The sequence below is a fragment of the Coenobita brevimanus genome, chromosome 23 (genome assembly GCF_032717465.1).
Source record: "Coenobita brevimanus isolate Jiangsu-jjx chromosome 23, ASM3271746v2, whole genome shotgun sequence".
Taxonomy (NCBI): domain Eukaryota; kingdom Metazoa; phylum Arthropoda; class Malacostraca; order Decapoda; family Coenobitidae; genus Coenobita; species Coenobita brevimanus.
In genome coordinates, this window is record NC_136976.1 from 69,312,753 (window position 1) to 69,325,328 (window position 12,576).

General features: G+C 52.5%; 1 pseudogene; it reads right to left on the reverse strand.

Moving 5' to 3' along the window:
• Nucleotides 1–401: 401 nt before the first annotated feature.
• Nucleotides 402–4,529, reverse strand: LOC145392893 (uncharacterized; annotated as a pseudogene).
• Nucleotides 4,530–12,576: the final 8,047 nt, after the last annotated feature.

A 12,576-nucleotide genomic window follows, 5' to 3' on the forward strand; every position in this document is an offset into this window, starting at 1 on the left:
TTGCCTTCCTTCAGGTCAACCACAAGGTTGTGGAGGCACGTCTGGAGTTCCTGGTACACTTTCTTCCCACACTTGGCAGGACGAATCCCACGTTCCTGTTGGAGCAGGATTCCATCCACAGTGGCAGCGTCTGCTTGCAGACATTTGATGAGTTTCCGCACAGTGGGGTTGGCGTGTCCCACCAGGTGTGAAAAATTGTTGTTCCACCCCTTGCAGATGTTGTTGGTTCTGGGCTGGTTGTTGAGGGTGGCATGGTGCATACTTCACCTCTCTGGTGCGAACATGGGTGGCGTGCGGCATAGATGGACCGGCTTACTGGCTTGGAGGTGACATCCCGGTGATGATGGAGTTGGCCTGAGATGTAGGTGGAGTTGAAGTACTCCAGGAGTGCGACAACCTCCTCAGGCATGATAGAACGCAGGCACACCATGCCATCCTTGACATCCTCTGGGGGCAGGAAGGTGAGCACATCCACCAGACCACAGAACAGGCGGAACTCATCGTTGGACTTGTAGAGGTTCTTGAGACCCAAGTGCTGGATCTGCTTCCAGATGGACTAGCCCAGGTGGTAGAAGAAGAACTGCACCTGGACCTGCTCCCTGAACACCACACGAAAGGCCAACTCCACAGACCTCTCAAGGTCGATGATGACTGTGTTGGGATCACAGCCACTCTGCTTGAGGACCCTGAAAACCAGCTCGTAGCTGGTTTGTGTCTTGCGTTGCAGCAAGGCATACACCAGTGGAAGGTAGACTCCATTGACTCAACTCTGGATGACATATAGCTGAGTGAAGAGGCTTGGAAGTACCGAAAACGTGTCGTCCATGCACCGGTCTTCATAGCCTGCCAGCAGCTCCAGATAACTGGGGGAGTTGAAGATGATACGCTCATCTGCCTCCGGCCCATTGTCATAGTGGCGGAGGGATGCCCAGTAGGTTGTGTCAAGATATGAAAATATGATAAATGAGAGACGGCCCTATGATTTCAAGTTGTATTTGGATGTCCTAAACCAGAGACAAAAGCAAAATAAGGATTTGGCTTTCATTTACCTACCCCCTTTTTCAATTGAAAATTAATGTTTTGGGGGGCATTTTTGGTGGACTTTGACCCTTTTTGCACAAAATGACTGGTTTTAAATTTGTAGTTAGTAGACCTTTTGTAGTTTGAATTTATGTTTTAAATGTGTATTGTTTCTTTTCAGAGTGTAATCTTGAGTGAGGATGAGTCCCAAGACCAGGTATGAGTCTTGCACAAGCCTGGCCGGTGTGACAGGTCCAGGAGAACCCATGAGCCATACCGAGCTGCCTACTCTCCGGGGTGTCCTGAAGCATGGCATCTACATACAGGAGAAGAAATTACTGGAGGAGGACGTGGACAGGAGGAACTACAGCATTAGCCAGCTGGTCAAAGATGTCAGGGTAGAGGTGGTGAATTGTTGGCAGAGGGCAAATTCTCAGTTCAGACCTCCAGTCATCATCACAGACAAGTCCATAGAGAGGAAGATCCAGGTGGCCTGGACTGCTCTGGAAAACTTTGCATGGAACAGAGGAGGGATGAAGAAAGAGGAGGATAGGAAGGTCTTCCAGGAGAAACTTGACCTCCTCTTCAACATCGTTTCCTGCAGTCACAAGATCCTCCCCTGCTCTGAGTCAGGGTGTGAGGGTTGTCAGGAGGGGGCACATCTGATAGACTGTAACTGTAAGAGAGAGAAGAGGATTCCGAAGCTGGAGTTGGCTTTCGTGATGTGCATGAGGATTAAATGTCCTCTTGAACAGAAGGCCTCCATGATGATGACGGGCATTGACTTCACGGAGAGCAAGAGACAACAGAATGCTGCTGAAAGAAAAGAAAAGGAGGACATGACCAAGAAGGCTACAGCAAACAAGAAGAAGGCACGGCAGGAGGAGTTAGATGACAGGAGGGATGCCGAGACCGAGCTCTCGCTACGAGAACAGAACACTGGAGCAATAGCTGAGGGTACAGCTGAGGAAACTGTGAAGAAGAGAAACACGATGAAGATTCCGAACACTGCTCTAGCCACCATAAGGACTGAGGCATCCAACAGACAAGCTGCTGCCATCACCTCCGGGTTTATCCAGGACCTGATAGCTGCTGAGGTTCTGCCAGCTGGAAGTGAGTACCTCGCTATTGATCCCAAGAAGATTCACAGAGCTAGGGAAGACGTGATGAGAAAGGTGATGGCTAAGGAGGAGATATTGGAAGAGGAAGTCAAGGCCATCATGATAGATTCGAGAATCACCGACATCACGGTTCGTGATTTCAATGAGGACACCAACAAGTTCTACACCTCCACCCAGAAGAAAGACATCTACACCATGACGGATGGAGATGGCCGCTTCCTCGACCACTTCATCAAAGAAAAGGTCCCTGACAACTCCACCATGTCATCATCCCAGGCTCTAGCTCTCCAGGTCTTTGAGTGGTGCGTCAAGTATGGAGTCTCTGACACCCTGGAGTTCATCGCTGGAGATAGCACCAACAGTAACACCGGATACAAAGGCGGGATGTTCCACTTCTTGGAAGAATACTTAGAGAGAAGATTGTTCTGGATCGTGTGTCAGCTCCACACCAACGAGCTGAAGCTGAGGAAGCTCATCAGCAAGAGAGATGGGAAGACCAGCAGCAAGGGCGGGTGGGAGGGAGAGCTGGGAAAGCTGCTACCGACTGTCGGCTCTCTTGAGAGGACTCTCACCTTCCCTGCCATCCCAGGAGAGACAAGTCTTCCCGATCTTCCAGAGGATGTAGTTAAAGATCTCTCCACCAATCAACACTACGCCTACCGGATCACCAAGGCTGTCAGATGTGGTGAGATGGATAAGGATCTCGCAGCTCTGACAGTTGGCAAGACTGGACTTAGCCGATGGCTCACCCCAGCTAACCTGTTCTGTGACTGGTGGTGCCGTAAGCACGGGCTGCAGGGCAAACTCCTCGCCAGGCTGAGGGAGATCTTGTCATTCATAGCGAATGTCTACTTTCCTTGCTGGTTCCACGTAAAGATCAACCACAGCTGGGTGGACGGTCCGAGGAACGTCCTGTTCGAGCTGTCCTGCCTCCGCACCCAACCCAAAGAGGTGCAGTTGACTTTCATGATGACCGTCCGGTCCTCTGCATGGTTCGCTCACTCCGAGGCGATCCTGATGACAATGCTCTGCAGCGAGGAGGAGGAGGAGAGGAGGTTCGCTGTCCTCAAGATCATCTCCATCAGGGGTGAGCAGGAGATGGGGGACAGCTCGGTCAGGCTGCGGACGCTTCCCTGCCTCAACGTCCAGGCAACCAACCTCCAGAACCTGATCAACTGGGAAGGCGCCACAGAGTCGATCGTCACCTGCAACCTGACCAAGTCTGATTTACTGGAGTACATGGCGAAGCCCATGGTAGTGAAGTACTATCCCTGCCACACACAGGCAATAGAGAGAGCTGTGAAGGAGGTGACAGCTGCAGCCAGTGCTGTCTGTGGTGCTGAGCGGAGAGATGGGTTCATCCGAGGGAGGGCACAGCACATCGAGCTGGTACCCAGGATCAACAGCAAGCAGGACCTCATCGGCATCACGAAGATCACTACCAAGTAGATTGTATGTAGCTACATGGAATCCAATTAAACCTCTGCAACGACTCAAGTGCAGTCAGATTTCTTGTGACTAGATTTGTGGCAGATTTGTGATTTCTTGTGACCACATCTGAAGACTGTTCCAATATCCGAATGCAACACACAATGTTCTATGAAGTGATCCAACAGTTGTTATGCTTCTGCATATGGTTGCGTAAATAGCTGTTCTCAGTTTCTTTGTCATGAAATGGCAATCAATGGCTAATCTGGTGATCAATGGCTAAGCTGGTGTAATGCAGTATGGATATTTTGTAACATAGCTTGGTCTGTGGCTTTCAAATACATTTTTTTACGTTTTGGATACGATAAAAAGGACTTTTAAAAGCATAAATTTAGTTAGCGGAAATGGTCAAACTCAGAGAAAGTGGTCGAAAAATGCAAATTTTCAGTCGAAAAAGGGGGTAGGTAAATGAAGATGAAATCTTTATTTTGCTTTTGTTTCTGGTTTAGGACATCCAAATACAACTTGAAACCATAGGGCCGTCTCTCATTTATCCTATTTTCATATCTTGACACAACCTAATGCCCAGTCACCAGTGATCTCCAACTCTTGAAGAGACTGTGGATCCTTTGGACAGTGTGCAGCCCTGATGCAATGAAGGACACGCTTGCACGTGTGCCTTGACCTCCTCTGGCAGCCTTCCTATTCATAGCCTGACGAGCCTGCTCCACTTGGCATCCTACTGTGTCAGAAAGGTGGTTATGCACTGACACAACTTTAGGTTCACTGAGACTCTTGGTGGTCTTCAGGACAGTAGGGCACTTGACAGTGGACCACTTGACACCGCGAAACGATCTCATCAACTGACTTGACAACATGCTTCTTGGTGTACATGAAGCCATCCAGACAGATCTTCTGACTGCCTCACTTGGATGTGATGACCTCATCCTCAGCTGACATGGTTGTGTAGCAGCTGAAATGCAGAAAAACACACTGATGGCTACCGCTGTGCACCATAGTTCCCACCAGACTCCCTCCTCTCCACTTCTCACCTCATTCATCAACTTCCTCCTAGTTTAACACAAACAACCCTCCCGTCATACAAACAACTGTAAACCGAAACTTCGCTCCTCTCTGTCCCACTCAGCCACATATGAAATGTTATGCTAGGTGTTTAAGGGTCAGCTTCCCGTCCCTTGAACGCCTAGTATGCAGCTGGGTTCTCTTTCTAGACCGGAGCTTAGACAAATAAGAGAGAGGCAGGACACAAAAACTCAAGGCAACAACCTTACACGTGTAATGACTGTTTCTATTTGTGGAACAGGTAGATGTCACAACAACAGAAAACCTGGGTAATTATATGTCATATATTGGTATCGTATCGTGCAGGATACTATTTGGTCAATAGTTCAGGATAGCAGGTGAATGGCACAATAAATAGTGTTCGTAGTATTTTGAGCAGGAGGAATAGCTTGCTGTCACTTGGAGGGAAATAGAAGCTGTACTTAGGCTGGGCAAGTATTACACTGGTCTTGTAGTGCAGAGGAATTACACTATAAAGGCCGAGCCCGATGTTTAATGAAATCACTGCACTCTTATTAAATCTCTCTTCTTACTGTGTCACTGTTTGCACGGATCTTGATTAGCACATATTACTAGGCCTTGGACTTATACTCCATTGTATATCACCTGCCCAATATTCTAGTCACTGTCACTGCACTATTCACTGTCACTCACTGACGGTGGGGTGGCGGCGTGGTTAGTGGGGCGGCAGGAGGACTCGCAGCCTGATTCCTGATGGGGGCTGAGTCCCGCCTGTGGACTCTGTATCCAGCGTCCACGGAATCACTCATAGGGGCGTCCTCTCTCGTCCGGGGCTAGGGGCGGCAAAGCGCCCTGCACTGTCAGGGCTGGAGGTTAGAGTGCGGCCCTTATGGCTGGGGCCGAACACCTCCCTGAAACACGCACTCAGGCGCCTGATGGAGGACGAGGGTCATCGGCGTCGGAGTGGGAAAAGGCCTCGCCCGGGGGTCCTGGGGACAGCCGCGGGGGCCCGGTGACTGTGGCCTCCTGCCGTCGGGGACGCTGTCAGGAGTGAGCTGCAGCATCTGTCGTCGTCAGAGTCTGTCAGGTAGGGTCTCTCTGGAGCTGGCTGGGTGGAGTACAACCCTGGGGATAGCACCGGGCCTCTCCACACGTCCTCAGGACTGGGACCCTCCTCCTGGAGGATATCACGTCGTGGGGGTGTGGTAGCACCCGATGGAGGAGCGGCTGCTGGCCGTGGCCTGTGTGGGGAAGCGGCAACCGGCCATCTCCTGAAGGAGGGGTGAACGGCTACTGGCTGTCTCAAGGGCACCTTCGAAGTGGCTACCAGCCGTCTCAAGACAAAGCCGGGAGTGGCTACCAGCCGTCTCCTGAAGGAGGGGTGGGCGGCTACTGGCCGTCTCAAGGGCACCTTTGGAGTGGCTACCAGCCGTCTCCTGACGAGGGCAGGAGCAACTATTGGCCATCTCCTGAAGGAGGGGTGAGCGGCTACTGGCCGTCTCAAGGGCACCTTCGGAGCGGCTACCGGCTGTCTCAATACGAAGGCGGGAGCGGCTACTGGCTGTCTCCTGAAGGAGGGGTGAGCAGCTACTGGCCGTCTCAAGGGCACCTTCGGAGCAGCTACCGGCCGTCTCAAGACGAAGGCGGAAGCGGCTACTGGCCGTCTCCTGAAGAAGGGGTGAGCGGCTACTGGCCGTCTCAAGGGGACCTTCAGAGTGGCTACCAGCCATCTCAGTATGAAGGCGGGAGCGGCTACCAGCTGTCTCCTGAAGGAGGGGCGAGCAGCTGCAGGCTGTCTCAAGAAGGACGTGGCTACCGGCTGTCGCTGGGGTGCTGCCTGGAGCTAGAGTAATAGCTCCACCCCAATCCTGTCGAGAGTCAGCTCGCCTGCGAGGTAGTCTCCCTTTCCTGCTATGGCAGCGGCGGGCAAGTTCCAGGTCAAAGGGGTGCGCGGCCCAGGCGGACTTACGTCCCTGTCGCCTAGGGTTGGGTCATGCTCTGTCTGCCTCTCCATAGGCTCCTCCTGTGGGTGTTGTGTTGCCCTCAGTCGCTATTCCCGGCATTTTATGAAGTACAGAATTTATGCAAAAGGACATTAAAAACTGACAAACTACGAAATATAAGCCAAATGACATTAAAAAACAAAATTATGTTCCGTGGCCCAAACGTCCACTTTTGGTGTCCCCCATGGCCAAAACGTCCTACATTCAGTGGTCCCCTATACATTCTAACTCTGTGACAATGTTGGGAGGCATCCACTTCGGTTTTTCTTTTAGTTTCCCATTGTTGCAGTAAGGTCTTCTCCGAACTGCTGCAGTGAATTTTTTGTGGTTCGGTGAGTGATTTCAGGGAGAGTCTCGACAAGGCATCCGCGTTGGTATGGAGTTTGCCAGGGCAGCATGTGCTGTCAAAGAAAAATTCTTCCAGGGTTTCTCGCCATCGGACTAGGAAAGCGTTGGTTGTGTGTGACCTCCGCATCCATTGCAAGGACTGGTTGTCTGTGATAATCATGAGCAGTGTCCTTAAGAGGTAGGACCGGAAGTGCTTTAGTGCCCAGACCACTCCGAGGCATTCACATTTTGTGGTGGTGTAATTCGCTTCAGAAGGGTTCAGGGTCCTGCTAATGCAAGTGATACTGTGCTCTTTTCATTCCTTAACTTGAGCGAGAACGGTACCGATTCCGACCAGGGAGAGATCGGTATACAGCCTAAAAATTGTGTGTAGTCGGGAAAGGCAACTATAGGCGCTGTTGTGAGGTGGTGGTTGAGTTTTTCAAAGGCCCCAATTCTGGGGAAGTCCACTGGAAGACCTCATCCCTTTCAGTCATATCATGGAGTGGTTTGTCAACAGTAGCGAAGTTCTTGACAAAGTGTCAGTAATAAGAGGCCAGGCTGAGGAAGGCACAGACTCCTTTGACGTCGAATGATGGGGTGAGCTCCGTGATGGCCCGGAGCTTGTCAGGGTCCAGGGTGAGTCCCTCATGGGAGATGATGTAGCCAAGGAATACAATTGATTCTCAGGCCAAGTTGCATTTCGATGGCTTGAGCTTGAGACCCGCTGCTTGAATACAGTGCAGCACTTGCCCTAAGCAATGGAGATGCTCCTTCCAGGTTTGTCCACATATGATAATATCATCTAGGTAGGCCAGATAAGTTTCTCAGATTAGTCTTCATAGGACAGGGTTCATGAACCTGTAGAAGGTGGCTGGTCCATTGCAGAGGCCGAAAGGGAGGACATTAAACTCAAACAGTCGTCCGCCCCTGGATCAGAAGGCCGTCTTCTATCAATGTTTTTCTTGAATGGGTACTTGCCAGTAGCCAGGGCGAAAGTCCAACGTGGAGAACCATCAAGCACCAAATAGAGAGTCCAAAGAGTCGTTGATTCAAGGCAGGGGTGTGGCGTCTTTGATGGTCATGTCATTGGGCTGTTGATAGTCGATGCAAAATCTTGTGGATCTATCCTTCTCTTTTACCAGAACTACAGGAGAACACCAAGGGCTGGTCAAGGGCGTTACGATCCCCGCACTGAGAATGTCCCGAACTTGGCGGTCTTCTGCACCAGATTTTTCTGGCGCAATGGCTGGGGGGCCCCATAATGTGTATTTGGTGATGTAGTATCTTGGTCTGGCCCAGATCTCTCTGGTGCAAGGCGAAGATGTCTTAGTAGCGAAGAAGCAGCTGTTCTAGATCTTGTGGGTGTTCTGGTGAGAGGTGAGAGGGAGTTTAATATGCCCGCCCCCGCCGCCGGACCCCCCACACTGCTACAGAGCCGCAGCCCTACCCCCACCCCAGGAGGACACCACGGTGGGCCAGGGTAGTGTGGGACCGGCCCAGAACAAGACGGGCGCCGGGGTGCCCTGACCTTGTGTCCCTCTTCCCCTCAACCTACCCAACCACGACGTCGCAGGAATGCGGCACTACTTCTCAACCAGACCAGCCCTCAGCAAGATTGGGGTGGGACTGCACCAGATACAGTCCCAGGCAGCGCCGCGGTAACAGCCATCGTCCGTACCCGGGAGGGAACAGCCATCGTACGTCCCTCAGCTGTTTCCCCCTGCAGCGCCGCGGTAACGGCCATCGTCTGTACTGGGGAAGGAACGACCATCTTACGTCCTTCTGCTGTAGCCACATCTGGTGACCACCTTGGCGAGTTAGCTTTTGAGTGCTCACTGACTGGCACAGGAAAGAGGAGTGAGGCCGCGACGATGGCCATCGTCCGCGTCATGGAGGGAACGGCCATTGTACGTCCCTCACCCACTTCCTCCTCCTACAGGAGTAGCCCTGGAGTCAGTGAGTTAGCTATTGAGCGCTCACCGACAAAAGAAGGCAGGAGAGGTGGAGCCGCAGTAACGGCCATCGTCCATACCGGGGAGGGAATGGCCATCTTACGTCCCTCGTCCACCTCCTCCTCCTTTACGAGTAGCACCGCGGTAACGGCCATCGTCCGTTCCGGGGAGGGAATGGCCACCATACGTCCCTCAGCTACTTCCTGTAGGGCAGGCAGAGCCGTGGTAACGGCCATCGTCCGTACCAGGGAGGAAACGGCCATCGTATGTCCCTCATCTACCTCTTCCTCCTTCGGGAGCAGCGCTGCGGTAACGGCCATCGTCCGTACCGGGGAAGGAATGGCCACCGTACGTCCTTCTGCTGCTACCCCAGAGGGCTGTAGAGCCGCGACAACGGCCATCGTCCGCGTCAGGGAAGGGATGGCCATCATACGCCCTTCGTCCACAGCTCTTGGAGTTTCCCCGGAGGGGAAGGTCCCTTCCTTTCCGGCTGTAGGGGAAGGGGGCTTGTTGGGGCGTGAGGAGGAGTACAGGATGAGGATCCACTCCGAGGGTTGTGGTATCTGGCAGTAGTGAGTCTGGGTCAGGGACTTGTCGTGACAGCTCTGGAGCTGGACTGCCTCTAGCAAGTTCGGATGTCGAGGAGCGATGCCTGGACCCCTCCCTGCCTGAACTGTGTCACAGTAAGTTCAGCAGAGGCACGTTGGAACTCCTTCATAGCAGAGCCATGTCTACCAAGTTCAGATGTTGAGGAGGGACGCCGGGACTTCTTTGTGGCTGAACCATGTCTAGTAAGTCCAGAGGTTGAATAGGGACACTGGGACTCCTGCGTGGCTGAACTGCATCAATCAAGTTCAGTGGGTACGTCATATCTAGCCAATGTACAAGGGTCGCATCTATATAGCCAACCTGTGACCAGAGAAGCACCTAGCCATCCCTGTTGTGCCGCCCCTAGCAAGCACTGGATCGAAGAGCTCCAGTTGCCTGTTGTTGTTGTGAATATTTGCCCACACTTGGTGGGACACAGGCAAACAAGAGAGCCCGTCAGAGAAAAGGCTGAAAAAAAAAAAAAAAAAAAATGCTCTCAAAAGAGAGCAAAGCGGTGCAGGCAGACAGACAAATGGGGTGGCAAGGGCAGCAGATGACGATCTGATGGTATATTTGTCGGTGGTAATGGTGATGCTAGTGCTTGGCAGTTTGATGCATCAGTGCAGTGACAATGAAGGCAACATCTTCTGGGTGTGTCTCGGATGTTTCGAGGAGACAGGCACGATGTTCAGCACGGAAAATCCCCACATTAACACAGAAGATGGAGTCCACAACGTCGGCAAAATTCTCCTCCATATATCTGTCTTGTTGGACGAGCAGCTGGTCGTGTAACAGAGACTCGAGATGTGCGTGAGTGCGATCTGTCAAGGGAGGAAGCTGTGAGAGGACGCTCTGTGGATCCAAGGGGATAGAAGAAGCAGGGGATGGAGAGGCAGGCTGTTCGGTTTCCATCGCGACAGGTGGTGGTTGTCTCAACTTCTTCCCCTTCTTCTTCTTTTTCTTAGGGGGAGGCGTGGTGTCTTCGTCGGCGGTCATGGCATCAGCAGGAGGTGTAGGTGACCGATGGGAAGGGACGTCCGCGTCCTGAATAGAAGGGACGGGAGATGGGGCCCTCTCCTCCTCAGCTGCTGACGGTGGGTGGTGAGTAGTGTCGGTGGTCTGCTCGTTAGCTCAATCCGTGAGTGGGTTAGGCGCGGTGGCAGTTCTCCTATTAAGACGAGCATTAAGCTGCAGCCTTTTCCGCGGTGTTCGGCAGGGATAGAGAGGCTGCAGCGTAGGAGCGCGATGCTCCTGACGAGGGGCAGAAAGTGCACCACAGCCGAAGCTCTGCAGGATAGCTAGGTGTGGCAGCCCGTTCTTCTCGAAAATAAGGGGGAGAACTAGCAGCGCCTCCTTGTCACCACCACAGAACGCCTTCGCCGTTGCGATGCACATGGTGACAATTGTTTCCACTTCACCAGAAACACTAGGATCCAGTTTCTGGCGCCCCCGGGACATGGGGCGCCTCCGTGCATAAGCAGAGCCTTGCACAGCCACACCCCCCGGCCCGGTGACGTCCCTGGCGATGGGACCCTTCGGCATCTGGTGGAGGTGGAATTCGACTGTCTCACCCTCGCCTAGTGAACGCCATAGATGCCGTGAAGTGGGAGCAGTGATCCCCAGACAGTGTACAAAAACATCGACGCCAGTGTCCTGGCGCCTGATGAAACCGTACCCTGCCTTCACATTGTACCACTTCACGACGCCCACGATGGTCTGCGTGCTGCTGGGCTCCTCACTGCCCAAGGAGGCCCCCCTCGATGGGTCGTAGGCCGAGTGAACTGAAGAAGGCATGGGTAGGCAGGAGATGTTGCTGCTACCGCTGCTGGACCGGGAATGTCCAGTTCCCGGCAGTACTTGGGGTTCGGGCTGCAACGGTTGGTGGGCTGTGACACGGCTAGAGGGTCTGCCACTTACCGAGTGTGTGTGGTTCCTGTGCCCCTCTTGCTCGGACGTTCATATTGTAGCTATCCTGGCTGTAGAACCTGACTGCCGGTAGCGGTTTTCTGTGGAGAGCTGGTTTTCGGCAGTCATAGCTGAAGCGAGGACTGAGGGTAAGTGGCCTCATCCCGGGCACCTTATTACTGTTATGCTGGTTCAAATAAGGTTTATCAGGGTTCTTAAAAACATGAAGGAATATTCAAAACACACATGATACACTCTAATAGTACAAGGTGGACACAGAGTCCGAGTGGCAGTAATACAGGTTTATTTTGAATCTTCACTTTGACTACAATATCATTACAAGATCTGGGACAGACAGTGACATACGGATAAGGTAAATAAAATGGTCAATCGGGGATACGTGTCTTACTAGGGGGACCTGAAGGGACCTCTGTTCCAAGTGTCTCGAGGAATTGCCAACAAGTTGATACATCGGAATAAGTGGGGAAGACCCGGGAGATGAGATTATGTCTGTATGATCGGGTGTAGTTCACTGTGTATTTTATGGCAAGAGGCTGAAAGGGAGAGACTACAACTCTAGTTCTGAAAGCAGTGAACAAGACTAGTTCTTCTCAAGGACCTGAAGGGGTCAGATGTTAGTGTGTGTTGTTTCCAGAGTGGGTTATCAGGGAGGTTAGAAGGGACCCGAGAAAACTGGGACAGCAAGGTGGTCTATTGTTGTTGCTCGGATCTCCTTTCTAGGTGTAGGGGGAAGGGGACTGAGGGGGCATGTAAAAAGGAACACAAGGGGTGGGGTCACCCCTGGGGTTGTGTTATCTTTGAGCAGTCAGTCTTGCTCAGGAACACGTCATGGCTTCTCGGGTGTTGAATTGCATTGAGCCCATTCAATAGTGGAGGAGGGACGTCATGGTTGAACTGAGCTGAACTGCCTCGTGCCAGTTCAGCTGATAAGGAGAGACGTCATGACTGCTCTGAAGCTGAACTGTGTCGAGCCAGTTCAGTGGATGAGGAGGAACATCGTAGCCGCTCTGGATCTGAAATGCGTCGAGCCAGTTCAGCAGGCCAGGAGGGATGCTGTGGCTGCTCTGGAAGAGAACTGCGTCGAGCCAGTTCAGTAGGGACGTCACATAGGTCTTGGCTTAGGATATGTTGCGGCCGTTCAGGAGCACAGCTGCATTGAGCCAG